Raw genomic sequence first — 26,481 nt, forward strand, 5'->3', positions numbered from 1 at the left:
ATGGATGGCAGCCTTTAACAAGATTCACAAACGCGTTTAAGCATGGACACAAATACATCTACATGTGACAGAGGCTCAGCAAAACAATTAAACAAGTCTCTAGGCAGCAGATGGTCCTTTGCTAAACAGGTGTGACAAGGAGAGAATGGCATTAATTCTTATTAGATGGTTTCAAACGAAGCTCAGATTCAATGGGATCAGATACAGAGAGTGTCACACAGAAATCCAAATGACTGTTTTATATCTTTTCAAAGATTGTTTATCTTTCCGCTATTTGTGCAATTCATCTAGTGACATATGTCAGCGCTCTGTGGATCAATACAGATCCAACACCTTGTTTTTTTTATTTTTTACTGATGAACACATTGAAGAAAATTAGCTATTTCACAATCCTATAGCTTTGTCTTAGAAGTCTCCAGGAAGCCGTTGCTTTTCAGTAACCCATGAAAAATGGATTTGTGTATTTTTGTAATTGATTGCTACAGATCTGCAGCCTGCGCCTCCTGGCCCTCATTCTCCCCTAAACCCAAACGCTTTTAACTCATCATCTAAACTACGAGGTAGACTAGAGAACACATTACTCACAATCTCTGCTTAAATCTCCTTCCAGCTCGCTGCCAACGTGCTGAGGCTCTCACATAGAAAGCGCTGCTTGGCTTTGCTCCATTGTGACTCATTGGTTTACTTACTCCCTATCAACCTCGGCTTACATAAGTCAATAAACAAAGCAGAAGTTCACCCCAGCATTAAGAATTGCATGGGTAGATGCTCATGCAACAAAAAAATGCAATCATGTGGGAGCCTAAAGGCTATAGGGCTGCTTATTTCTCCAGCAGCAGCTGCCCAAGAGTAACTCTTCTCCGTGTAAATAAAGGTTAATAAGGGAGGCAGTGTTCCTACTGCACGTTGGTATAGAATCCAAGTAAATCCTCTATGAGCCTGTGGTTGGTGGATTTTAGTCTCTGCCAGGTTCATATTACAAATCAATATGTTTTGATACCCAAGTGAAGCAATATAGGATCCGCCTCCATGCATTACTGATCTTTATCCTTTTGCCAAAGAAAAAAAAAAGAATCCTACTTATTATTTTAGATTGTATCATATTAACATAATAAGTTCAGTGTCTTTTTTAATCACCACATTTGGTCTACATTAGATCAATACAATCATGGCTTATACCCGCTGATACATGTAAATTATAAATGTAAATGCAATCCTTCAACTTACTCCATTAACCTTCTGCTCTACATTTCTGCCAGGCTGATGTGATTTTCTGAGGGTACATCATACGCTATGTGATGTAACACCGGCATCAAAGCTAAGCTCTGCCATTTAGGAGGTAATAAATTAACAGTCCAGACACAGCTTGCTTGATCCAGGACTGTAAATTACTGTCTACTGACCTATTTCAACCAGTACACGAGACAGGGATGTGTTCGCTCTCCAGTGTTGGACATTTTTGAAAAGTGTATTATGAATATAAATCAATATTTGAACATATTTTGTATTTGAACATATCAGTGATTGTGTAATTATTTATGGTAACTTTAAGTAGGTTTATTGCTTAAAAAATACTTTTCTCATAATACAAAATAACATTTTCTTTTATGAATTTCTTATAATACTGTAATAATGTTTTCACAGTGGATCATCAGAAATATATGTCCCTATTTTATTATCAATATGTAGTTTTCTTTAAGGTGTGTTGCCAAAACATTGTTAGTCCTTTCCAAAAACATTTCCTGTTCATCTGGCGTTAGCACTTTCTTATTTTCTTCATTACCGCTCAAGGAAATGTGTGGGAAAATTTGCATATTGGCGAAATTGAAAACAACGCAGAGGAACCAATATGCCAGTTCCATCGAGAAGGGGCTTTGATCGCTTTCTGAATGAGGGCAGGACTGTTGGGCCTGTCATTGTGACTGATTGTGTGTTGAGCAAAAAGGTGTGATCTGCACATTGTTTTATTCATAATGAAACCAAAATTAGTGCAGTTAGCGTTTCATCTCGTTCTCCTTTCTAGCGTTTCATTTAAGCATGCGTCTCCATGGAAACCGCTGCATCTGACTGCAGTTATTTTGTGCATTATTCTACAGAAATTTCTATTGAAGTTGCATAAAATCAAATCATATATCTAGTACATGATCAACACAAAGCACATTGACTGTTTCGCCTGGTGACTTTCAGTAATGTAGCTCAAATGTTCATCTTCCAGTAGTTGAGAGCTAATACTGAGGTTGACGCATTATTTGCTGTTGTATTTGAGCTTTGCTGCTAGCTTCTCAGCCCTCAGTGGCCCCCGACTTCACTGGAGCCCTGAGCATTCACATGCCACAGTTGACAGGTAGCACCTCTTCTCTCCATTTCTGACATTACGTTACGCAATCAAATATTTCTATGATTGCTTTACTCAGCAGATTGAGCACCGGGTTATTGTTGCTTGATGTGAAATCCAATTTATGAAGCATGACTTTTTGTGCATTTTCGTATTTTGTACATTCGTGTTGGGAATGATTTTTGTGGTAAGTTTAATTCAGCCCACAATTTTCCAGTATTCATTTAATTTATTCACGTCATTCCTGATGTGTAAAGACCTTTAAGTTAGCCCAGCATAAGACACAAAATCAATTCACTCTGCTCTGCCCAGCCCTTCCTCTGCCTGCTCTGCTGCCCTCTGTTACAGTCTCTCACACTGCGCCCTGTGCTTCAGCTGCTCTTTAGTACGAAATAAGAAAGAATGAGAATGTTCACCACATTATTTATATGTGTATTTATGTTTAATGTTAATGTTTTCTATTATATAATATTGCATTTAGGAACCTATGTACTGTTCTGTTGAAAATGTAATGAAAATTGAAAATATACCTGAAAAATCAGTCCAGGAAAAATAAATGTACTTCTCCAGCAGCAACATGTGAGGCGCAAATATGTACGGTATGTGAAAAGTGAACTTCAAAAGGTTATACTTTAATAATAATAACAGTGAGGCACGGTCAGTGGTTGTTTGTGCTTTCTGCATCTTTGTTAGCACTATAACTCAAGGCAGTCAAACAATTCAGCATTTCTTTCTTTTGCCTGGGATGTGGGACCACTTTTCTATTCTGTTTTTGTAAAAACCCACACACTTTGCCAGTCGTAAGGTACCTTGACAAGTACAAAACTCCCCGAAACATGTTGAAGCCAGCAGGCATTCATACTACTGCACATTATTTACTCTAAGAACAATGGTCAAGGATACCACTGAAAAAAACGTGCTCTCCAACAGTGGCTTGCAGCTTTGCATCTAAGAATTATATTATTCAAAATAATTGGCCACAAGGGTGATGTGAACTGTGAAAATATGGAACATGGGTTTTGCAAACAGCCCACATGCATACACATTACAGCAAAAACCCCACTATTGTAAAGAGTACACAGTACTATACAGTGCATATATATACAAGAAATATTTTCATTAATTAATTTTCATTAAGTATCTGCTTTTATTTCATACTTTTTTTTATCATTGATTCATGGACATGTGAAAATAAACATGACATAAAACCCAACACCAAAACATAACAGAAATACACTGTTGTGAAATTTGCCCCTTCGTGCCATGTGTGGCGCTCTTGTGTGGCGTTTTCTCCACATCCCTCTTGGTTTGGTTTGTTTGATGTCACTTCCTGTGTTTCCCTAGTGCTGATTGGTAATTAGAGTCACCTGTGTTTTGAGTAATAAAACCCTGCCTTTTGGTTCAACCTTTGCTGGTGTGTTAGTCGTAAGCACAACTCTTACTAGAGTTTAACAGAGGAGTTTTCGGTTTTCGTTGGATGTCCTGTGACTTGTTCTAAAGGCTTTGTGCTGTGTAGTTGTCTTCTGTGTTTAGTTTAGTTTGGCCCATAGTGCGCAGTTCTGTTTAGTTTTGGTCTTGTGTTTCCATGTGCTCCACGAGTTTCTGTTGCCAGTAAGAGACAAGGCGTTAGTTTAGTGTAGTTTGTTACATCTGTCCCTGCTAGCAGCCATTTTAAGTTTGTTTTTAGTTTGGAGCTTTGGTAAATTTATGTTTGATTGTTTACCTGTGTTTACTATTATCAACCCTGCAGTAGCAGTAAGTTTATTTTTGTGTCAATCTTCAATAAATAATTTATTTGTGTCAGCTCTGTGTGGGTCTTTTGTAGGTTCTTTCTTCCCCTTCCCCTCTCTCCTTGACCTGGTCGGCAGACGCGACCAGGGAATCGTTTTAAGGTTTAGAGTTAAACCGTATTTAGTAGCGCAACAGAGTCGCAGCTGTGTGCAAGTGTACGTAGGCCGTAGTGCCAGATATTCAAGCCCCCCGGGTTCGGAACTGACGGGGGGGAGTTCGTAACAACTGTACACATTGCTAATGTGGTAAATGACTATTCTATCTGCAGATTGCAACTGCAACATGGTGTTTGGTGCAATATCTAGATAGGTTTACGGAGGCCCATTTCCAGCACTGTCATCCCAGTGTTGTAATGGTACAGTGTGTCTGCTCATTGCATCTGAAGGCCAATGGAGATCACCAGATTACCTCAACAAATGAACCGCTACAATGCCAAAGGTCTACAAAGCTGTAATTGCTGCAAATGGAGGATTCTTTGACTAGGTCAAAGTTTGAAGGAAAAAATTATTTTAAATATAAATCATTATTTCTAACCTTGTGGATGTTTGACTATACTGTATGTTTTATTCATTTAACAACTCATGGTGTTAATAAAAGTGTGACTTTTAATGGAAGTCACTGGCTGGATGTCTGGGTGACTCCAAAATTTTTTTAGTTGTTTATATAACAACAATTATAAATTGACATGATTCCTGCTTTTTCTTTAAGGCCTCTTTATTTAAAACTTAAGCTATTTTAGTAGAATGATATTGTTGATGTTGTAAATGCAAAGCTTTTTTAATATTACAGACATTGCAGCTTTTCCTCTATGTTTGGCTGTATACAGTATGTGGTTAAAGTGACTTTTTGTTCACTGACACTACTTAAAACATCCAACCTGTCAAAATTGCCAAAACTGTTGCATTGAGTGCGTGCAGAACCATGTCAAACAGACGTCCTTGACACTTTGTTCTGAGGGTTTAACTTAAGTGATGACAGTGATGGTGCTTTTCTCTGTGTGGCCGACTGGGGTGAGAGAGGCCTGCAACTACATACTGTACTGACACGTCCACCTATCGCCCACATTCCGTCCTCTTACATGAATTTACCGTTTACAGGTTGGGACTCGGGGGAGCAGCCAGTTACTTTAGGTTTCATCACTATTTATTTATAATTTATGCATTTTTACAGCTATGAAATAATCGCATCAACATTCAAGGCTTTTCTCAGTGATTTCAAGTAGGCAGATGAACATGACTGTGTTTTCTGAAGCATTTGGAGATTCGTACACATACAGGGTAGGAGATTTAAGTCCTCCCAAGCTCTCTTTTAATAGAACTGCAGGTCATTTGTCATTTTAGGCAGTAAAAACTTCTTTCTCTATCTGTGCCATTTTCACTCTTCCTTCTCCACCATTGACCAATTCTTTCTGCTCATTTCGGTTCTTCATATTTACCTATTTCATCCTGTTTGCATCATTGCATTGTGTTTGATCTTTCCTGGTTCTTGAACAATAACTTGACACCGGCAGTAGATTAAACGCGCTTTAGAAATGTGACTCGCAGGATAGAGTAGCAGAGAAGCTGCTCAAAATACAGCACTGCTGGAAAAATACGAGCACGAGTGGTGAAAGAAACGGCAGCATGTAAAATTCATGGCGTATTCTTAAGTTGCATTGGTTTAAAAATGGCCTGTTTTGCCTGTGCCCATTTAATCTTGTAAGCAACGACTTTCTTTTCAAAGCAGTTAATTTGAAGTCCAAACGAAACTGTAAATAATGGATTACTGGAACTTTCTCCTTCTTAACCCACATAGTGTAATAACCTGTCAAGATTTTCCCCAATTTATACATGCACCCTCTTACTGACATACTCTTGAAGCGCTCCAGTATTTGTTTGGGTCTCAAAGTAAGTGTAAATAATCTCTACGAAATAAATTAAGTAGACAACAAGCAGCAATGCTGCTCTGCCGGCGGCCAAGCATGTGGTTATGTGCTTGGTCTAATACTTGGATCGCCTTGCGTAGACATCTTTTCTTCTTTGCTTGTGTACACAAATCCTTCCCAATATCTGCCTCATGTTAATCTATAGTTTCCAAATAACATATAGTTTAGGTAATCAGACTGGTGACAAGATTTAGTCTGTGGAATCTTAGCAAAGTTAAGAGATATGGACCACATTGTCTAAAAGCAGGACAGAATACTGATCTTTGTGCGTCTCCGGTGTCCGATGTGCAGCTGCAGCAGGGTTTTCTGTGACTTGTTATCTATGTGCATTTAAAATGAGAACTCTGGTGCAGGCCTGGTCTTTTTATGTTTTCTATGGTGGTAATCAGGGCTGATGTACGGGTCACAACAGCACAGCCCAGCATTACGAAGATAACAGAAGGCCCAGAAACATGAAATGACCTAGAACCGCTGTGTGACGACCCATGGTTCTATATTTCTTGGAAAATTTATCAAATATTAGGTATTGCTCCTTTAATGACTTCTGTTACTTATTGCTTGAGCAGTAAATTGATTCTAATCTACCCTGAAAAACTGTGGGATGTCAGTGACTGTCTAAAAATTATCACTTTATAAGCAAGTGATTTAGCAAAATGTATATAAGTGAAACCTTTACTCTAAATTAAGCCCAACAGGTAGATGGTTTGGCTTTACACGGAAGCATCACACACTGCTGAAGCCAAGCACCTCAGTTTTCCATCTAACTTAAGCATACTGTGTGTTTCATTCCAAACTCCAGTTATTCTTTATGGCCTCTGAATCGAACCAAAGCAGTGACAACACCTGCTGAATTTGTTAAAATAGGATTCAACTGCTTGGACTTCATTTTGAAAGAAGTCCTCCCAGATGTTTCAGGCATTTGTTCAGGTTTTCTTTTTCTAGACTGGCTATTTCCCTGCCAAGTATTCTAGGCTCATCTAGCTCTGAGAGTCAGGGAACAGCCAGAGCATGATGGACGATTTACACATCCCTCCTGACCTGGAAACACCTTGTGATTCCCCAGGGAGGCGCCTGACGTTGTCTCCTGAGAACAAAACATCTCTCTGACAAAGAGCTTTTATAACCCCAATTAGAAAAATATTATATTGTTTTATTAAGCATACATTTTATTTATTTATTTCAGGAGTCAGTTCTTCTTCCCAACGTCACAGTGTCCATGTAATATTTACTAGTACAATGTGGCTGTAAAAGCCACGATTATGAACTGTTTTTTACAGCTGTTGGGCATCAGACTTTCAAAGAACACAGGTCTGTGCTGTGTCTGAACTGCTGCAGGCTCCAACTGAAAAATATGTTTCTTTTCTTTATGATGCAATAAGAATCAGGTGCTTCCTCAGCAAATCCATATATGTTTTTCTTTAACCGTGTTAGAATGTTCTCCAGGTTTCTGCAGTATGAGTTGCATGAGTGCCGTTTGCACTCTAGGCAACACTAAAATAGCAAATCCCCTCCTGCATTGTGGGTTTGAGGAAAAAATACTTCCTACTACCATTGTTGGGTTTTTTTCAGAAGAGAATCTTCTGACATTGTTTCTGAGAGAACCTGCCACATCCAGCGAACAATCTTGTGCCAAAAGTTTACTGTAGTTTAGAAAGTAGGACGGTAAATGAAGATGCACCATGACCACCATTCACCAACCTAGAGTTCACCTCAAGATCAGACCTCAAGATGTGAGACATTGATTTGCAACACAAACACCAACCATTTAAATTAAAGTGCATCTATTCTGAATCAATAGATATTTTAGTGTCAGTACAGTTTATAAAAACCATCATAACTAATAATAATCTGTTACTATATTTCAGATTATTATGATAACTAAAAACAATCTGAAATATAGTAACACCAGATATAAAAATACAGCCAATGATGATCAAACTGTTTATAACTTCATGCATTGTTTGTGTAAAGCACATCTGTGATTCAATTATTTGAGGCGTCCGTTTGCATTGTTGGTACATCGTTGTGAGGTTTACATCAATTCGCTCCTCACTTGTCTGATCACTTGTTCCATGCTTTTGGATGCAGCTACTCAGTTGAACGTTGCCCAGAAGTGCTCTTTTGTATTTGCTATGGCTTTGCCAAGATGTGCTTGGCTGCAACCAAACTGTGAATGTTCAGTATATAGGACAGTTCTTTTTTTCTGTTGTAATTTCACAAATAACAAAACATAAACAATGTTATATAAGCAACATTTTTCTGTTAGTGCCACAAATGTAAATGTCAGAATACTGTAAGTGCATTGTTGTGGCTTCAAATGCACATTGCCAGAATGAAGTCGTAAATGGGACACAGGCTGAGCTGTCAACCCGTCATCCTGGGGAGTGGCTCACTCTTGTGCACCACTGGGTTGGCGTCGCCCCACCCTCTTCCTGTGCCTCTCTTCCCACTGGGCTACACGGTAAATCACCAAGAAACCAATCGGGCACAGTGGAGGAAATAACCTCAGTGCACCACAGGAAGACACCTATTTGCCAGTGTGATACTGAGCGCCACACAATGCGCTGACAGAAATGGAGTGGAGAAGTGTTTACAAATTGCTGTTTGCCATGAAGTTAGCTTCACTCCCCCAACCTTATCAAAAATCCTGCAGGAAGCACTAGAACCGTGTTACTGCTGTAATTTAAATGCATCCATTGCACATGGTGTCACTAAAACAGGCTGAGGTGTAGTACTGTCTTCAGTCTGATGGTGCCATACATAGCTCTGGATCATTTACCTTTTCTCAAATCTTTCCATCAGCTGTCAGTCTGACAAAAAGCCTCAGAGTTGATATCTGTTTCCACTGTGAGACTGTGGGTAAGTGGACCTTGAGCTGTGAAAATGTTCTGCCTAAACGTCAAATTTGCTGTGTGGAGGGGAAAAAACCCGCAGCGTTGGTCTTTTCTATGGTATGTGCAGTATAATTTCCTTGTTTCCATGCAAGTGCAAGTGTCCCGATGGGTGCGTTGTTTCATTTCACAGTCTGCATGCGATGTCAGAGAGCTTCTGTAAGGGTGTTAATACATTTTTCTGTGTTTATCTCTATTTACAGGTACATGGTTCCCTGCGATAGACTGAGAGCCCAGCACGTGTCTCTGCTGTCTGTGCTCTGTCCATGGACATCCAGGATGGATGGATGGATGGATGGATGGATGGATGGATGGATGGATGGATGGATGGATGGATGGGGTCACTCATCCCGTGTATACTGACCCCACAGTGCTGTGGAATTCAGGACACCAGAGTCATTGGCCGTTTTCTGCTGAGGGCCGATAACACCACGGTTTCACACTACGCCCACTCACGTGAGCATTGTCTCGTTAACTTTCAGCAACAAGTGTGTCACTATGCTGTAGCATAAAGTCCCATATGGTGTCACCTACAGTAGAAGACAGTGATGATTTCCTTCAAACCATGACTAACTACTAAGTATTTGGTGGTTTAGTTATAAGAGCCTAGAGACCATTCATTGGTTTGTAAATAGAAATGTGTAATACTCTTTCTACTGTACAGTATGAGTATCTATTCTCTCAATTTACACCCTGCATCTCCCCTATCCACTACATGAGATAATAAGAAAGCTTTAACTTGCTCCGAGCCAATTAACCTGATTCGTGGACAGGTGTGCCAACTGGCAGTGTCAGGAGAAAACCAGATCCTCTCTGCATCCAGCTGGTGCTCAAAGCACATCCGCCCACACAAAAGACATGTGAATGACTCCCTGGGGGTAGGGTTGCAATATGCTTTCCATCAACACACAAAGTATGTCCTTCAACAAGGAGCTGAACCCTAACTGCAAAAGTGCGCTCCGCTGGTGATCCTGACCTTTGAAGGAATGTGATACATCTGCTGCTTGTGTTTGTATAACAGGGCGATGAATATACTTAATTCTTTACAGTTATGGTTCAAACATTTAGTGATATTATTGCAGCTTGCACATACAGAGTAATAATGGACACTTTACAGTACAAGGATCTCACACTTAACGCAATATTTTATTCATAAAGGAGGTCAGCTGTGAAATGTCATGTGCAGCAAAATGTGAAATTTAACATTTGGTCACCTGTAAACTTGAAAACCCGTTCAAATTGTGCATGACTTGGCATAAAGAATGCTTAACAGTGGTACAACGCATGTAGTATTATAGTGTGATGATAATGTCACACTTACTGCAATGCCAAATATAGTACAGTCTGTGAATGAGAAAAGTTATAGAAACCTTTCTGTTTACTTAAAGAATAAATGAAATATATTAATCCCTCGTCATTCAAACACCAGCAGCATGTGTGCACACGTGTTCAGAGCTCAGAGCAACTATTTAAACTTTCTTACATTGAAGGGTGTTAAGTTGTTACATGTTCACTGAAGTAGATTCTTTATTTAGACTCTAAAGGACCAGTAGGTGCAGGAGCTACGCTTCACTGCTCTCACCGTGTGGTGCATATAAACAACACAATTAGTACTGCAATACAGTATGTGCACCACTACAGTATAGACTTACTGCATGTGTCAATTACCTTGCATTGGTCATTAGCAATGTTGGATTTTCTTCTAACAAGTAGGAGGACCTTGTTTTGTCAACCTCCGTTTCCTTGATTAACAGTAAACTGTCAAACTGTCCAACGGGCCTGACTGTCATGGAAACTTTGTACATATGCATTTCCATGGCAACTGAGCCAACCCAGTGTACTAGCGAGGATCGTGTGACGTGGTCAAAAGAGCAAGTGTGAACGAGCAGGCTGCGACTAAACGGTCTCAAGTAGGTTCATTTTGTTTATCAGATGAATTGTATGGTGAAACTTCATATATTACAGTACTTGACATCATAAGCCGAGTCAAGCATGAGCTTCTTCCCTCCTCTCGTCCCATGTTGCTGGAAGTAAATAACAGCTGCACATTGTAGCAATGTTTCTCTCATAAGCAAATAATTTCACCATCATAATTTTGTTCCACAGTGTGAGAGATGGCAGGGCCACTGTGTAATAGCTGGTTTGTGTAATGGCCAGAAAATTATCCACCAAATTTAATTGCCTGAGGCTGAAATCTGTGAAGTGCAGCTCCATTTTAAAGTGGAAGAGGAAAAGATTCACAAAAGAAAAAGAAAATGACACACGCTGTACCCGAGCTATGACCCTCCTCCGTTGTATCACCCTCTATAAAGCTGTGTTATGTGTGGCAATGTTATTGAGGTTAATGTCAGGAGGAGCAGGAGGATGCTTGCTTTGATGGATGAGGCGAAGCAGCATTCAAACTAAAAACGCTAAGACCGACAAGACAATCCTTTACTGAGAGAGCAGCACGCAATAGCTCTAAATGGGATGGCCAAGAATTAATGTCTGTTTCCTCTGAATGCTGAATGTGTTATCTGCCTTGATGGTCAAGATAGTATATTTTGCTCCTCCTCATCTGTCTTCTTCTTTTTTTTTTTGACTTTGCAGAGCAATCCATTTCCCTCAATTTCAGGTCTTGAGGCTTGCCACTGTGGACCACGAGATCAATATTTGCCAAGTTTAAACCACAGGATTATCTGTCTGTCAGGGTTCCCAACAGAAGCTCTCAGCTGTGACATAAATCTTGGACTGTCCTCCGCTGTTTGAGAAGGTCACACCCCAAAACTGCCTTTGTTGTGTTGTAAACCTAACGTACGGATCAACTAGTCCATGAAGCGGATCACTGTGCAGATGTGCACAGTACAATGCTGCGGGAATTTTCCATTTGTTTTTGATTTAGTTCTTTGCATGTGGAAACATCCTTTCATATAAACATCTTTGACAACTTTCAGTGCATCTAATAGGGGTAAAGGTTGATCTAATATGCCTATTTGAACCTGCTTGGTTAATTATTAACGTACATTTCTTTCTCTGATGAGCAGTGTACTTGTGATCAGTACAACACAAACAGCACATGAATTATTGGCCATGCACACATGGATTGGTGAGCAGCCCTCCAGCGATCTATCTAGAATTAGACCTGTCATGTCATGTGTCCTTGCTCCGCAGTGAAGGTCACCTGCGAACTTAACATTAATCTCTCAAAGTGCAGTGATGGCTCCACTTTGCCCTTGGAGAGGCGTGTGGCACATTTGGGTTGATTACTGGAGATCTTGGCTCAGCTTGTGTGCTGTGTTGTTGACATGAACAGCTTGCTTTTCCAGAACGCTTTAATTCACATGGTCAGGTAAAGATTTTGCCCTTGAGACTCGTCGATTGTCCTTTTTATTGGATGGGATGGTGCATGACAGGATTGTGTATATACTGAGTTTGCTATTGCTGATTTCCTATTATATCCTACATCAATCTGTATATGAGTAAATTGAATTTTTATTAATCATTTGATACAATGCTGTGTAGTACTGGTGACTGTGTTTGTGAAGGTCAAAGGCTAACAATAATCTCTCAACATGTCTGAGTGTATTAGATGCAAACAACAACATGTAACGGCACTGGTGTCATCCTTTAAATCCTCATTTCATCAAAAACACAGGTGCAACATTTACGTCACAGCTGTTTAGTCACGCAAACTCCAAGGATGCCACCGATTGATAAACGACCATTTTGTCCAAACACGACTTCCTAGTGGTTCCTAACTTAAATTGAATTTCAAGCTCCAATGAGATGCCAGCGTTAACATACTCAAAATCCTCTCAGGAAAACGTTGCTGTCATTGCAGTAAGACATTTTGGCGGCGCCTCCTTCTTTCTTTGGCCACCTCTCAAACATGCTCATTCATCATTCATTCAAATGCTGTTAGAGGAAGAGACATTTTCCCCGGCTCGTACATGTTAAGAGGACGATATTCGACTTACATCAAGATTCATTATTTTCATATTATGTGCTTGTGTGGTGTGTCACCATGTTGTTGATTATAGAGATTGATCATGGGCTTGAGGAGTAATGGTGAATCATGTTTCTTCACATTTGTGCGTCTGCGCCGTTAATACTTCACTATTTCTGACAATTTTCACATTTGATCGATTCTAACAGTTCTGTTATTTAAATCAAGCTGATGGGGGATTAACATCAACTCGTGACATTAAGCACATCAAAGATTTTGCAGAGCATATCACTTTACAAGTTGTTTTTTTAACCAAAGCACCCCCTCAATGGCTATGTTCTCCCCCAGAGGCTATGAATAATATTAACTAGAAATATCAATATGGCCCAGTCCTAACATACTGTATATACAGTACAGTACTATCATTTGAGTACCTAAAGCTGCATGATCAAAACTAGTGTCTTTTGTCTGATTCTGAGCCTGGTTTTTAATATTGTAGCCAAAATAGCTCCCGACGAGCTGAAGTGGATGTGCAGTTTAAATGTTCTAAATGACTAACAAGGATTCTCACGGATGAATACAATTATTCTTGGAGGTTAATGTTATACTCCTGAAAAGCTCCCAGTAATTGATAAATGGGTGTATAGCCCAGAGATGTATTCAGGGTTACTGGGTTGCAATGTGCCTGAAGGCGTTCTTACTCTGAATTATTAAAGACGATTCCTTCTCCGTTTCTTTGCTGGAGCACCGACTGAACATTAAAGTAACCAAGGTGTAGTGTATCAAATATTTTGTGTCCTCCTTCCGTGTTTTGTATGTTGACATTGCTTGTGACAGGAAACCTAATGCTGTACAGTAATAGAGTAGCACAAAGGTGGCAAATGAGAACTTTAACCTTAACAGTGTTTCTGAAGTCATTGTTTACAACATGTTCCATTGGAGGTCTGAATAATGGACCACTGTTGCATGTTATTAGCCTTTTACAGTTATTGGTGACTCCATCAGTCAGAACTGTTAGACTAATTGTCAGTACTTCACCTGGAACGATGAGCACCTGTGACTCATCATAAAACCAAACCTTTGTATTTCATCATTTTATGCTTTAGTACATTTGGCTCCACTGCTTCACACTGAGTGTAACGTCAGCTGCTTCTGCCTTGTTACTTCAGCCACCTACTCAAAGCTGCTGCGTACCAGTGTGAATGCACACCCCACTACTGATGGAAACACAAACGACATGCACTTAATTCAGCAAAGACAAGCTCACTCTGCAACACGCATATCTCCATTCATGACCTGATGTAACAAAGTGCAACTTATTGTGCGTTCAGCAGCGTGGGTGGTGCCATTTGTTTTGTTCTTAAGAATTCTTGTATGTGTGTTTCACTGAGAATAGGATCAATACTAATGGGAAATTATACGAGTTCACATGCAACAGCCATAATGAGCTGACAGCAGAACCACTGTGAGCCTCTGTGGAAAAACAACAGTATTATCATTGTTATTGTTATTATTGTTGATTGTTGTTGTTGTTGTTAGTATTTTATTATTGTTGTTATACTAAACATTCTAATTATCTGGCAATTGTCTGAAACACATGCTACTGTAGCTACTGTGCTGATATGATTACCAACAGGTTAGATTCAAGGCATGAGGGTTTTAGACATGAGTCCAGGGTTGCTCAAGAGTCTTTCTTTTGTATGTTCTCCCTGTGTCTGTGTGGGTTTTCTCCAGGTACTCCGGTTTCCTCCTACAGTCCAAACACATGCAGTTATTTTGATTGGACACTCTAAACTGCCTGAAGGTGTAAATGCAAGAGTAAGGGATTGTCTGTCTATATGCATGTGTAACCCTGTGAAAGACTGACTGATTATCAAAGGTGGACCCAGCTCTCCTGCCCGATCCACAGCTGGGATAGGCTCCAGCATACTCCACCATTCTTCTCTGTTTTTATATTTATATGTTGGCCTTAAGACAGTGTTAGGTTAGGCCACAATTGTTTGGGTTTGGCTGAAAATATGCCCAATGTGTATCCTTGACTGAGGTTGCCTTGCAGCCAGCTGCTACAGGTGGATTTCCACAAACAGTAAAGGGACATTCAGACACGCAGCAACATCTGGTCTTGTGAGTGGGAGAAATTCTACTAGTTTCACCTTTTGGAATGGACACCATTAAAGTTATAGGGAGGACAAGCCAGTCTATAGAGTGAATGGCCCAGTTACAGTTCTGGCCACTAAACCAAAATGTCTTCAAACTCTATGGTGAACTTAAGATGAAATTAATTCTGAAAATTTACATTACCAGCTGTTTATTCTTTTTCTGTTGTGTATGGGAAATATTGGTCCAGTGTAACACACCTACACTCGGAGAAACCTTTTCACAATGCAATACATTTTCTTATTATTTATATACATTTTTATATTCCAACCGCCTATGTGCATTTTCCTCCTTATTAAACTTCCAAATTTAACACTGTTGTTTTCTGTATAAACACTGAGCATACTGTATTTGTTAAAAGTACAAATCTAATAATATACATGTAAAAGGACAAGTTTCTATTTAATTTTTTTAAATTCAAAGCTTTTATTCAAGCTTCCAGTTAATCAAAGAATCCCACTATTTAGGGAATTTTACCCAATTTTTATTTCTGACTGAAATTGTTGTTTTGCTGACTAATAAAAAACTGCAAAAAAAATGTAATCTCTTACCTAGCTTGAGGTACCTTTAGCTGCTGTTTCTCTTTGTAAGTCTGATTAAAATAAACCAGAAGTTAATCTATTAATTTTAATATCCAGTTCAAATGCTCACTGTACACCTACAGTAAACACCTACTGTATGACTTTCAGTCATAGCAGTATAAGCTGCACAACCTCTGAAAATGATTGCTTTACATGGTCCAGATTGCTGACAGTTGTGTGCCTTTGAGAAGAAAAGTGCACTGGAATTTAACCCAGTTTACTTAATCTATAGTCAGCCTGCCAGAAGTGGGCTTGAGCTGGACACATCATACCGCATTCACTTCAAAGGCAAAATCAATAAGAAGAGCACCTCGAGGGTGGGAGGGTATTGTGAGGGGAGTAGGGTAAGTGTCCCTTTTGACCCTTGACATCTTGCTGTGATGATGACCCAGGCGCACTGTGGCCCTGGAGTCTAGAGGCCATGATTTCTGCCACAGCTGTGAACACAGGGTCAGGCTATCTCCTTACAGCAGCTGCACTCTGTCTCAACCTGCTAGTTTCACAAGTTTCAATTCTCAGGAGGAAATAAAAACGGGGAGGACAAAGCTGGAGTATGGCCCACATACGGTATTGTGTTATCTGTCTCATGAGGCGCAGCATCCTCTACATGGGGTGGTGGTGTATATATGATGTCTACAGTTTTCAGGGACATGCTGCAATCAAATCAGGATTCACTGTGCATCATCTGTGCAGAAATACAAGTACTTATGAGTATCAGATATTAATGATAAAAGAGAGAACCCAGTGTCCACTGACACCGTGCAAAGAGGAATACAAACAAAATTAGAATGGTATAGTAGGAGAAGGGCTTGGACTGAGATCAACCAAATGTGGACTTAAAATGATTGGTACTAAGTCTGAAGTGTTTAGATCCAAAGAATATAGAGAGTAGAGCTGAAAGGATCGGAGATGCCTCACAGAGTTTGCTTTGACAGTGAGAGAGGATGGTTTATGTGGTGTGAAAGTTATGCGTTTACTTCCTCAGTGTAATAGAAGTGTAACATGCTTTAATTACTGCACATGTGTGTGCTGATTTTTGTGTTTTTTTTACAGTAATGTCTGTGAAAAAATCCAGCAAAACATTGTGATTATATTATTGTGTAGGTCACAGTATCTCATCATTATTACAATATACTCTATATGTTACAGTGTTTAAGTGAAGCAGTAATGAAGCCTATATCAGGTTTTTAGGAAAACATTCAAACTTTCTGAAGCTCCACCGTAGTTTCATTGAACATTCATGAACAATGTAAGCAGTATTCATTTTTGTCAGTGTTAGTCCAACGTATGCGTTCAAGTGCAGGTGCACTCCTCCATGTCAATCACTGTCTCCCATCACAACAGGACGGCGACAGCATTTGAAGTGTGGCACCCAAGGAATTGAAGTCTACATCTGACTCCACAAAAGTTACAGTACGGCTTTTTTTATAGCAAATCATGGAGCCAGTGTGATGAGTCATGTGCTCTCCTGGGAACTGTTACATTCTGAGCTACAGGGTGTCAGCGTAATCATTTCAACTTCAGCTGTACAATAGACATGTGTAATCGGATGCAGAAGTCTCTGGGCTGTAAATGTGGGGACTGCTCTGCGGTGGTTGGCGTGTGTCAGAAAGGTGACGATAGTTCTCTGGGGTTAAACCAACACCCCGTGTTTACTGTATGTCCTCAGCCTAACCTCATTTTCAGAGCATACGTCCTACAGTAGGATGGTTCTTTGGGCTTCCTGCCATGGGGAGGGCTGTGGAGGCAGGCTTAATGCCAATGAATATTCAGTGAGACATCACTAAGTATCTGCTTAGCGAGAGGGAAGAGGGTGATGTGGTGTATGTAAACCAGCTTTGCTGTAGCTTTCAAAGAAGTCACAGATTTCTGGGGAAGTTGCTTTGATGAAACTGCTGTATCATTATACATAACATTGCATATCGCATTCATGCCGCAAGCCTAATAATGACTAGTTACAGTACAAGTGGGTCTTCTCCCACTCTCATACATCATTACCCAATATGTGATGTAGATACAGGATAGACACACATCTACTGTATACTACACACATACAGTACAGCACTCGTTTCTTTGGACACAACCTCCCATTGATGCTCCTCTTTGTATTTTTACAGCTGCATGACACAATAATCCAACAGACACAATAGATGATTAATTTAGCATTGAATTTATTTTAGTCACTAACTCATTATCTTGACCCTTATGAGGAATGAGCAGCCCAGGGCATGCTGGAGTCATCCCAGCTTACAACCGGGCGCGGGTCAGGGTTCACCCTGTCCATCACAGAGCCACATGTAAACAGACAACCACTCAACCAATTTAAATCTATGGACAGTTTAGACTCTCTAATTAAGCCAATTGCAGGTTTTTGGACTGTGACGGAAACTTGAGAGTGACACATGGAGAACATGCTTTCCCCCTCTGAGAGAAGTGAACCCACAACCTGGGTGACAGGAGCACAACACGCTAACCACTGTGGCCACGGCCCAGGCATATACAGTACATTATACAGCATTCTGTTTAGAATGTGTTGTATTCAATCTTACATCTAATTAAACATATGTTTCCATCTTTTGTTTACTATTTTCTACTATAATAATTACTATTATAATGTTTTATTGCATTTATTGTGAGTCATAACAGTAGCTGTGGACACAGTCTCACCTTACATCTACATTACATTTGGCACAAATGTCCAATTGGGCTGATGGATAAACTGATAAGATTATGTTCATCAAGGGCCAAACTGTGACCCCACAGATATTGTATTCGTCTGCTCCTTTTTTAACGTTTCATTATCGCTGAAACGCTTTGAGGGAGATTTCTTAAACCTTGGCACAAAACAAATATGAGCTGATTGAAGGTCACTGTGACCTCGTCTGGTCTAATCGCATCATATCTGTATCTTAGAAATACCAGAAGGAAGTTTCATTACAACTGGTACACACATGCATTTTTATATCTGAATATGAATCTGTAAACCTAATCATGTGTGTAAATCTTGTAGATCTGACAGTGTCATCACTGCTTCCTAGCCCGTAGCTATTCTGACCTGCTGATAGAGGCGTATTGAGGTGAGGTGGAAAAATTCAAATTGCCAACCAGAACTCAACTAACACTGATAAATCTATAAAGCCTGAGCCTTAATTTTTTTTCATTCTTTTATATCCATCTTTTATTTTATAATGTGAAGTTAGGCTGAATGCATTGCTACCGGTCTGTATTTTGGTATGTACTGGTGCATGTGTGATACACTGTATCTGGTTCTTGGAGTATTAGTTTCTGAAGGTGCTGCTGTATGTCAGATGTTAGTCTTTAAAAATGCTCTCTAATAGATATTTTCCTCTATCCATATGGGACTTTATGAACATCAAATATTAATGTTGTACCAACAGAAAATGGCCGCTCCAAAAAGGGATGACCTACTTCCCACATTTAGCCCCAAAGGAGCTGTCTCTGGAAAAACATGAGAGAGGGATGTTTAGCCAACAGGGCTGCTCTTTTAAGCCTTAGCTGAACATGGTTTTTAATCATACCCTGGTTTTGTTTGCATTTTTTCTTAACTATCCATCCCAACACTCAAGACGGATGTTAAGGTTGAAGGTTTCAATAACTTTAAACCCAATCAGGTAAAGGCACTGAATGAAGTATCAAAAAGTATACAGTATGTGGTTCACACTTTTTAAAAAGTTGCTAATTAACTGCTAAAAAGTAACAGCAGGGTGCCGCTAGAAGTTATGGGCCCTATGAAAAAAATTAAGGTTGGGTCCTTCAATTTAGAAATACTGTACTGACCACTACTGTTTATCTTAGCATGTTGGTGCAGTTAGTTAGAGTGTGATGCTGGTACAATAATATCAAGGTTGTGAGTTCAGCTGCAGGATTGTTTGTTTTGACAACATATCAGTATTCAGTCAAAATTACATTAATTTCACGTTCAATAGTGAACAATATGCTATTGAATTTAGAGTGTGATCCCTTTCCGGTGAGCTGTAAATATGTCAGAGTGAGAGCTCCATACTTGGATCTTGGGAAGTAGTTGGAGTGAGCGCTCTTACCACTTCTAATTTTCCCCGTTTGTACGCTAGTTTCAGCAGTAAGAAGAGAAAAGGTAGCAGCTCATGTTCTACAGCCTGATATATAAGAGAGAAAGGAACGCCTTGTGTGGACATTTATGTTGTGTTCGCTGGCAGTCTAGCAGCACATAGACTGCAAGGACAGTACATAGAGTGTCAGCTATGAATCAGTGCTAACATGAACATGCAAAGGAAGCTCCGTGAAGCTTGTTGCTTGTTAGTCACATTTAGTTAAATACCCCCCCTCACTGTACAGTATACAGTATAGCACCCATTCTAGCAAATGCAAAAGACTCAAAAAATCCAAATCATCTGTAAATATGCTGCTGAGCCGTTTGCTGTAGATTATTGGGCAGTTTTTAGTAGATATCATAGGGAAGTACACTTTTTACCGAATCCTGAACCAAAAGCTCAGCCTCTTCTCTCCAGCTCTTCTCTTATTCCTCTGTAATAGCTGAAATTCAACTTAAATTTCTGCAGGCTATGCTTCAGCTCTAAACCACAGACTGTGCTTTTGTACTTTTGGGCACTTACAGCAGTGCTTTCTTCCCTAAGGCAATATGATCATCCATTTGGTCAAAAGAATCATATCATCCACAATCCCTGACTGAATTATATTCATCTCGTCCAGATTCTGTGATTTTGCTCTTCCACTGGGTGTCATTGAACTGCATTGTGTAAAGCTCACGATCTCCTATGCTCATGTCGGAAGCTCTGATGTCAACTGAACTCAGAGCAGCGAATGTGAGCCTGTCACAGGTGTGCACGTGCACGCAAGCAGGGCATTGGATCAAATATAATCGCATGTGCTGTTAGGCAGCGACCACTGTGCTGTGTCACCGCCTGGAAATCCATCGCTGTTTTATGCTGGCACATAGAAATGGCACATGTAGAGCAAAGATTAATTCTCTTCCATCCTTCAGCTGTGCAGAAGGTAAGACGTCTGATGCACAGTTCCACACACTGTATGCACACGCTGAAGATGAACATGCAACGGAACTTGAAAGATTTGACTCCGCATGTGAAAACGCTTCACAAGTTGAAGGATGGCACTGAGAAATGTGTTTAACATATATGGATATATAATGCATGAATACATCTGTGCGCGCATGCATAATGCCGGATGAACACGCAAATTCACCTCACCATGTTTGATGTTTATGTTCGTCAGCGGATAAAAGAGCAGTCGCTGCTACCAAATTGAAAGCAAAGGCTGCAGGAGGGAAATATTACAGCAACTGTGATGAATGAGCTGACTGCAGTTTACAGCATGTAAACATGCACTGCCCACTTGCCGTATCTCCCATCCATTAGCTATCACCCGGCTCTGCATTAAAGCTGTTTGTTTGTTTGCTTCCCCTCTCCCCCGTTTTGTGGCCCTGCTTGCCTGCAACCCTCCGACAATCACTACCTTTTCCATTTTCCAATTTCAGCCGCTTCCTCTGGAGCGAGGTTTGATGAATGTCGCTCACATTAGGGTGACCCCCGAGATAACCCCTCCTTTCTTTCCCAGGAAAATTCATCAGGCAGAGTTGGCCAGCCCCAGGGATGTGTGATTCAGCACTCAAGGTGAGTGTTTGTCACAGAGGCCTCAGATAGACGGATAGTGGTGAGAAGTAAAAAAGAACACAGACGTGTCACTTCTGGGCCTCACATTAACCAATAAGTTGCATTTATAAATATCTTCTGCTGCATTAGGCACTGAAAACATGCTGCGTGTCCTGCTGATCAGAAAGCATGGCATTGATGAATGAATGCAGCAGTTTGGGCGCACCTGCATGTAGAAGCGCTCGGTCCTCCCTACTGCTTCGTGTGTGTGTGTGTGTGTGTGTGTGTGTGTGTGTGTGTGTGTGTGTGTGTGTGTGTGTGTGTGTGTGTGTGTGTGTGTGTGTGTGTGTGTGTGAGGGCGGCGGTTTGGCAGAAGCAGAAGTCCTATAAGTTACAGGTTATTATTCTTTGTTGCCATCAGATGTTCATTTGAAGGATATGAAAGCCGTGACCCATCCAAGCTATTCTACTGATGTGCTTGAACGTCAACCTTGAAACAGTAGAAATGAAAAGCAGCGATGTTTATTTACCACCATTCAGCCGAGGCCTTATACGACATATAAATCAGTGTATCTACATTTGTGTCACACCGTGATGGATACATGTACGTCTCGCATGTCGCTTCGATCTTCCCATCTGCTTGCTCTGTAAAAATGATTCATCAGACTACAGCCTTACTTTTTCTTTGAAGCCTGAATATCTGGATGCAAAATTGATCTATAACAGACCCCAAGATTCCCCACGTCTGTTTGCTGAAATTAAAATCCATCCCTCACCATAACAATCCCCTGAGGTTCACACGCAAAATGTCAGCAGTTGTCTGTGATATAATTAAAAAACTTGCACAAATGTCTATGGCTACACTTTTACCTATATACTGTAAGACGTCTGTGGGCAGAGACTGCACTAACACAGGCACTCGAGTGTGTGATACCTCAGCAACAAGCTCAGCAACCACCTCATCACCTTAGTGGGTCAATCCTTTCCAAAATCCACTGAATCCATTCTTGAACCCAGTGAACAATCCAAGCACTCATGGTGCCTTTGTACTGAACCCAGAGTAAAGTCCAGCAAATAATGTGAAAAAGAGAACACTAGGTAGAAAATGTGCTTGATACAAAGTTTATCATTCACTCGTTCTTGACTCTTGGTTGTCTTATATAAACTGAACTGTAATCTAGTGATTGTTTTACTACAGTAAGAATACAATTAAATTGTACTGTAACTTAATGTTAGGTCTGTGAGCTACATGTAAAGGGTGACGTCCTGATCCAATATGGCTGAAAAAACAGGGCTCTCACAAAAAACGATCCATCCACGATGAACCAGTAGTGGCGTCGTCCATAAATTTATCTTATCTATTGTTTATGGACGACTCTTCTTTATCTCACTCCACGGCAAGTCAATTTGGGTACAGGCAATAACAAGAGGAGCAGGGAATCAAACTACCACCCCTGCCAAAAATCCTAAGTAAACTGAAATTTCTGGTAAACACAAACGCGTTATCATACTGTTGGTTTAATCATCTTATGTGATACTTTGTCCTAATTAGAAGTATTTTGTTTCTGAAAAAAATGTATGTACATTTTTCTTTCAATGTTTAAGTCTGTGTTATGACGTCCTTGAGTGAGTCTCATTACTGTCACATAAACAACCACTCGATTTAGTGCCTTACTGATCTAAAACGTGTTCTAAGTGTTAAAACTCTTGCCAAAAGTAAGAGCTGAGGTTTTTACTAAAAAGGCATTTGATGACCTCGTGCCAACTGAAGGAGCTGTTAATAGGCTTAAAGGAACACTCAAGAGCAAATCTAAATGGAATGATGTAAAGTCATTACATTGTATTTAAGTCCTCACATTAAATGGTGCACCTGTCCAATGTTACTCCCTCACTCCACAAGACTAAAGCAGAGCTTGGACTCAGATGAAGCCACCACTCTTTGTCTACACAGTCACAGAAGCAAGTTGCTGCTAAAGTTCCTCTTGATTCATTCAGTGCCTTTACCTGATTGGGTTTCTAAAAGTTGCGTATCCACAGCCCATTTGTGTGTTATCACACAGGTCACATTTATAAAAGGAAAATAGCACCTCACTGCATTCAGGCTACTCAGAACTGGCAGCAGGTTGAGCTTTTCCCCCTTGTGTGCCCAATAGTTACTGCAACCCCTTTGTCCTGTAGCTATGCATGCTTCTTCACACAGGATGAAATTTCACACACCAGTAGAACATATTGCAAGATTTGACCATTAAGCCTGAGCAACAAAAACTGGAGACAAGAATGTTTTCTGCATTCACCATGAATTCACCTCAGCACATTTTTTCAGTTCTATATCAATAGCAGAGAAGTGTTAAGACTTCTGTGTTATGAGGGTTTTTCTTCCAATATAGTGCAATAGTAAAATAACCACAATGGATTCTGGGCTAATACAGTACTTTTTGCAATGGATGCATTCACTACTGTTTCTTTTATATCATTGGATATGGTTTCTTTTGTGTCTTTATCAATTAAAAACATAAAATGTCAGTTTAGAGTTCTAGAGATGAATGTGCAAACCGGGCTGCTATAAAACATACTGTAACATAGCATTTAAAGCAAGTAAGAAAATCTTCAATTAGAAGTCTCTTTAACAGAAAATGTAGGTTTATGACCACTTGTCTGTACAGTAAGCCTGGGTTCTGTCTACACCAGCGTAATCGAACCATGTGTTCATAATAGCAACTGTCTTTGGTTCATTACAGGAACAGGAAGCGGAGCTGCCACCAGTACATGCTATGGCCAGAGACACCCGCTACCATAGAGGCGCTATTTGCAGAGATGCTGCTGGGCCTCCACTGGAGAGAGTAGGCAGAATCAATACTGTACCACAAGCACTAGTTGGGGCAGATGAAGGACAAGCTAAGGGCGCTGCATCAGCCTCTGTTGGCAAGAAGGGAAACAAGTAAGTGGAGGGAATTACCAGAAACTGTTCAGCATTCATTTCAGATAGAAATCAGGTCTGAGAGGACTTTTCTATGACTGTGTAATCTGCCTCTGTGGTCGGAAATGAAATCTACACAGTTTTCAATGGTTTCCTAAGGTATTACAGCATAGAAATCATCTCCTTAAATACTGTACGTGTTAAGAACTAGATAGGTGTATGATTTAGAAGCAAAATGCAGTAGTTACTATTCCCCAAGGCAATGTAAGGGTTCATGCTCTTACTCAGTCTCCCACTCAGATTTTTACTGGATGCACTGTGAATGTTGTTTTCAAAGTATCTCTAATCACACAGATTTGATCCTGTGCTACAGGATCAAGTCAGACTCTATTATGCACATGATGATATGCTGGAATAAAAACAACCTCACCCACTCACCATGAGCCAGCAGACACAGGGTCAGTCCAATTGAACATGAAAATGAAGAGTCCAAAAGGTGAATGGAAATTTCATTACAGGAAAAAAAACGGCGTAATTGTTCAGATTCAGCACGACAACGTGTAATAATTCAACTGAAAGATGTGTAGATTGCATAAAAATTACAACACCTGAAACAGGAACACACCTGTAGTTTATATTGTCTCAGGTGATGGTGTCTGAGAGTTTGCTATGTGAACACATGAAACTGTGTAGCACTCTTGCTTTCAGCTCCATGAATCATGTGATATGAACAATAAAGAATCTTAATATAAAACCGATAAACAACATGATTACATAATTAAATATCATTTATCTACTTTCAGAATCTCACATTAAAGTCAACTGAATGTACTAATCAGACCTTTAGAGTTTGTCAGTACTTGGGTCCTCTGGCTTCAAATTCATTTTTCATTTTAGGCTTTCAGAAACATCTCAGCTCAGTTCCCTCACCAAAGAAACTGCGTTGCCTCGTATCCTCCCCACAGCATGAACTCATCACTTACTGTTTTATCTCTCCACATCTAGTCAAAACATGAGCATCGCGTTTTCCTGCTGCTTCCACTCTCCACAGAGCAAGATGCTGAAGTAAGTGAAATTACGAGTTTAACTAAATCTAATAAACTGTAGAAACATCACCTAAACATGTTTTATGTATGAGGCAATATCCTTACCGTACTGTATCGGTCGGATCTAAAGTCACTCAACAGAATTGATCACACACCATGATTTGGAAAATCATCTTCACATTTACTGATATTCAATTTCAGTAAAATTCATTTTGCTGCACATGCGTTAAACTGTCACTGTCTTCGTTTCTGTTAATCCACGAGGCTTAGGGGGTGGAAACTGTGGCCTGTGCTGTCAAATGGTGTTAGGAGATTGATTATTACAGAACTGTGTGATTAGCAAATATCTATGAGAAGTAATGATGAGAAGGCAGAATCAGGAAATTAGGTACAAACAGAAGCAGATGGAATCAATTCCAGCAGCAATTATCATGCTTTTATTTCATAATAATATACATTTTACTCTCGGCTTTCCATGTAATCTTCTGACGTTCTACAAATCCTCTGGTACAAGGATATATTTGTGCCCTTCTCAGTCTGAGATGTGTCTGTGAGTCTTTTCTCTCATGGCTCCTACTTTATGGAACATTTTAGGCTGTAGTCATCATTTGCTCACTTGGGCATCTAATACTGCTGTGAATGTTTAACATAATAATCAAGTAACAACACTGTGTGTCAGTATAACATCAAAAGTGGCTCTGTGTGTCCCAGTGAGGAGCTAACGGTCTGACAGTCAGTATTCCAGAAACAGAGATTGAGTGCTTGTATTTTTGGCAAATATTTGCAGTTCAAATATGCAGTTTTTGACCCAGACTTTGGACGACAGAAGAACCCCTCTTTTCTGCATGGAAGCATTCTGCACCTCTACTGGTGTTGTGTGTGTAGTAAGTCAAATTGATGAAGCCTGTTTTGTGGGGTTCAAAAATATCTGATTTGCCCGATTTGGCAGAGGCAGCAGATTGTTCCACAGCTACTGTCGCCTCAATGCTCTTGTTTATTTATTTACTGTAACTGTAAGTGCCCACCTCCTCTCTGTGGGGCTGTCCAGTTTAAAAGCAGGATGGCAGTTTTACAATAATTCAATAATACAGACTATTAACTATTGTCCTGAACACCTATCGCCTATCGCAATCCTGTCCAATGCTGCACTGCTGAGGCATTTCATGAAACATAAGCCTCTGTGTATATGGAAAAAGAAAAACTGTTCCTTCCTGTTTTCCTTTTCAGTTGAGCTACATGGACTGAAAGCTACAGTACCTGTTAAAAAGCCTGATATTTGTCTGTACA

The sequence above is a fragment of the Betta splendens genome, chromosome 3, assembly GCF_900634795.4.
Source record: "Betta splendens chromosome 3, fBetSpl5.4, whole genome shotgun sequence".
In the NCBI taxonomy this organism is placed as follows: domain Eukaryota; kingdom Metazoa; phylum Chordata; class Actinopteri; order Anabantiformes; family Osphronemidae; genus Betta; species Betta splendens.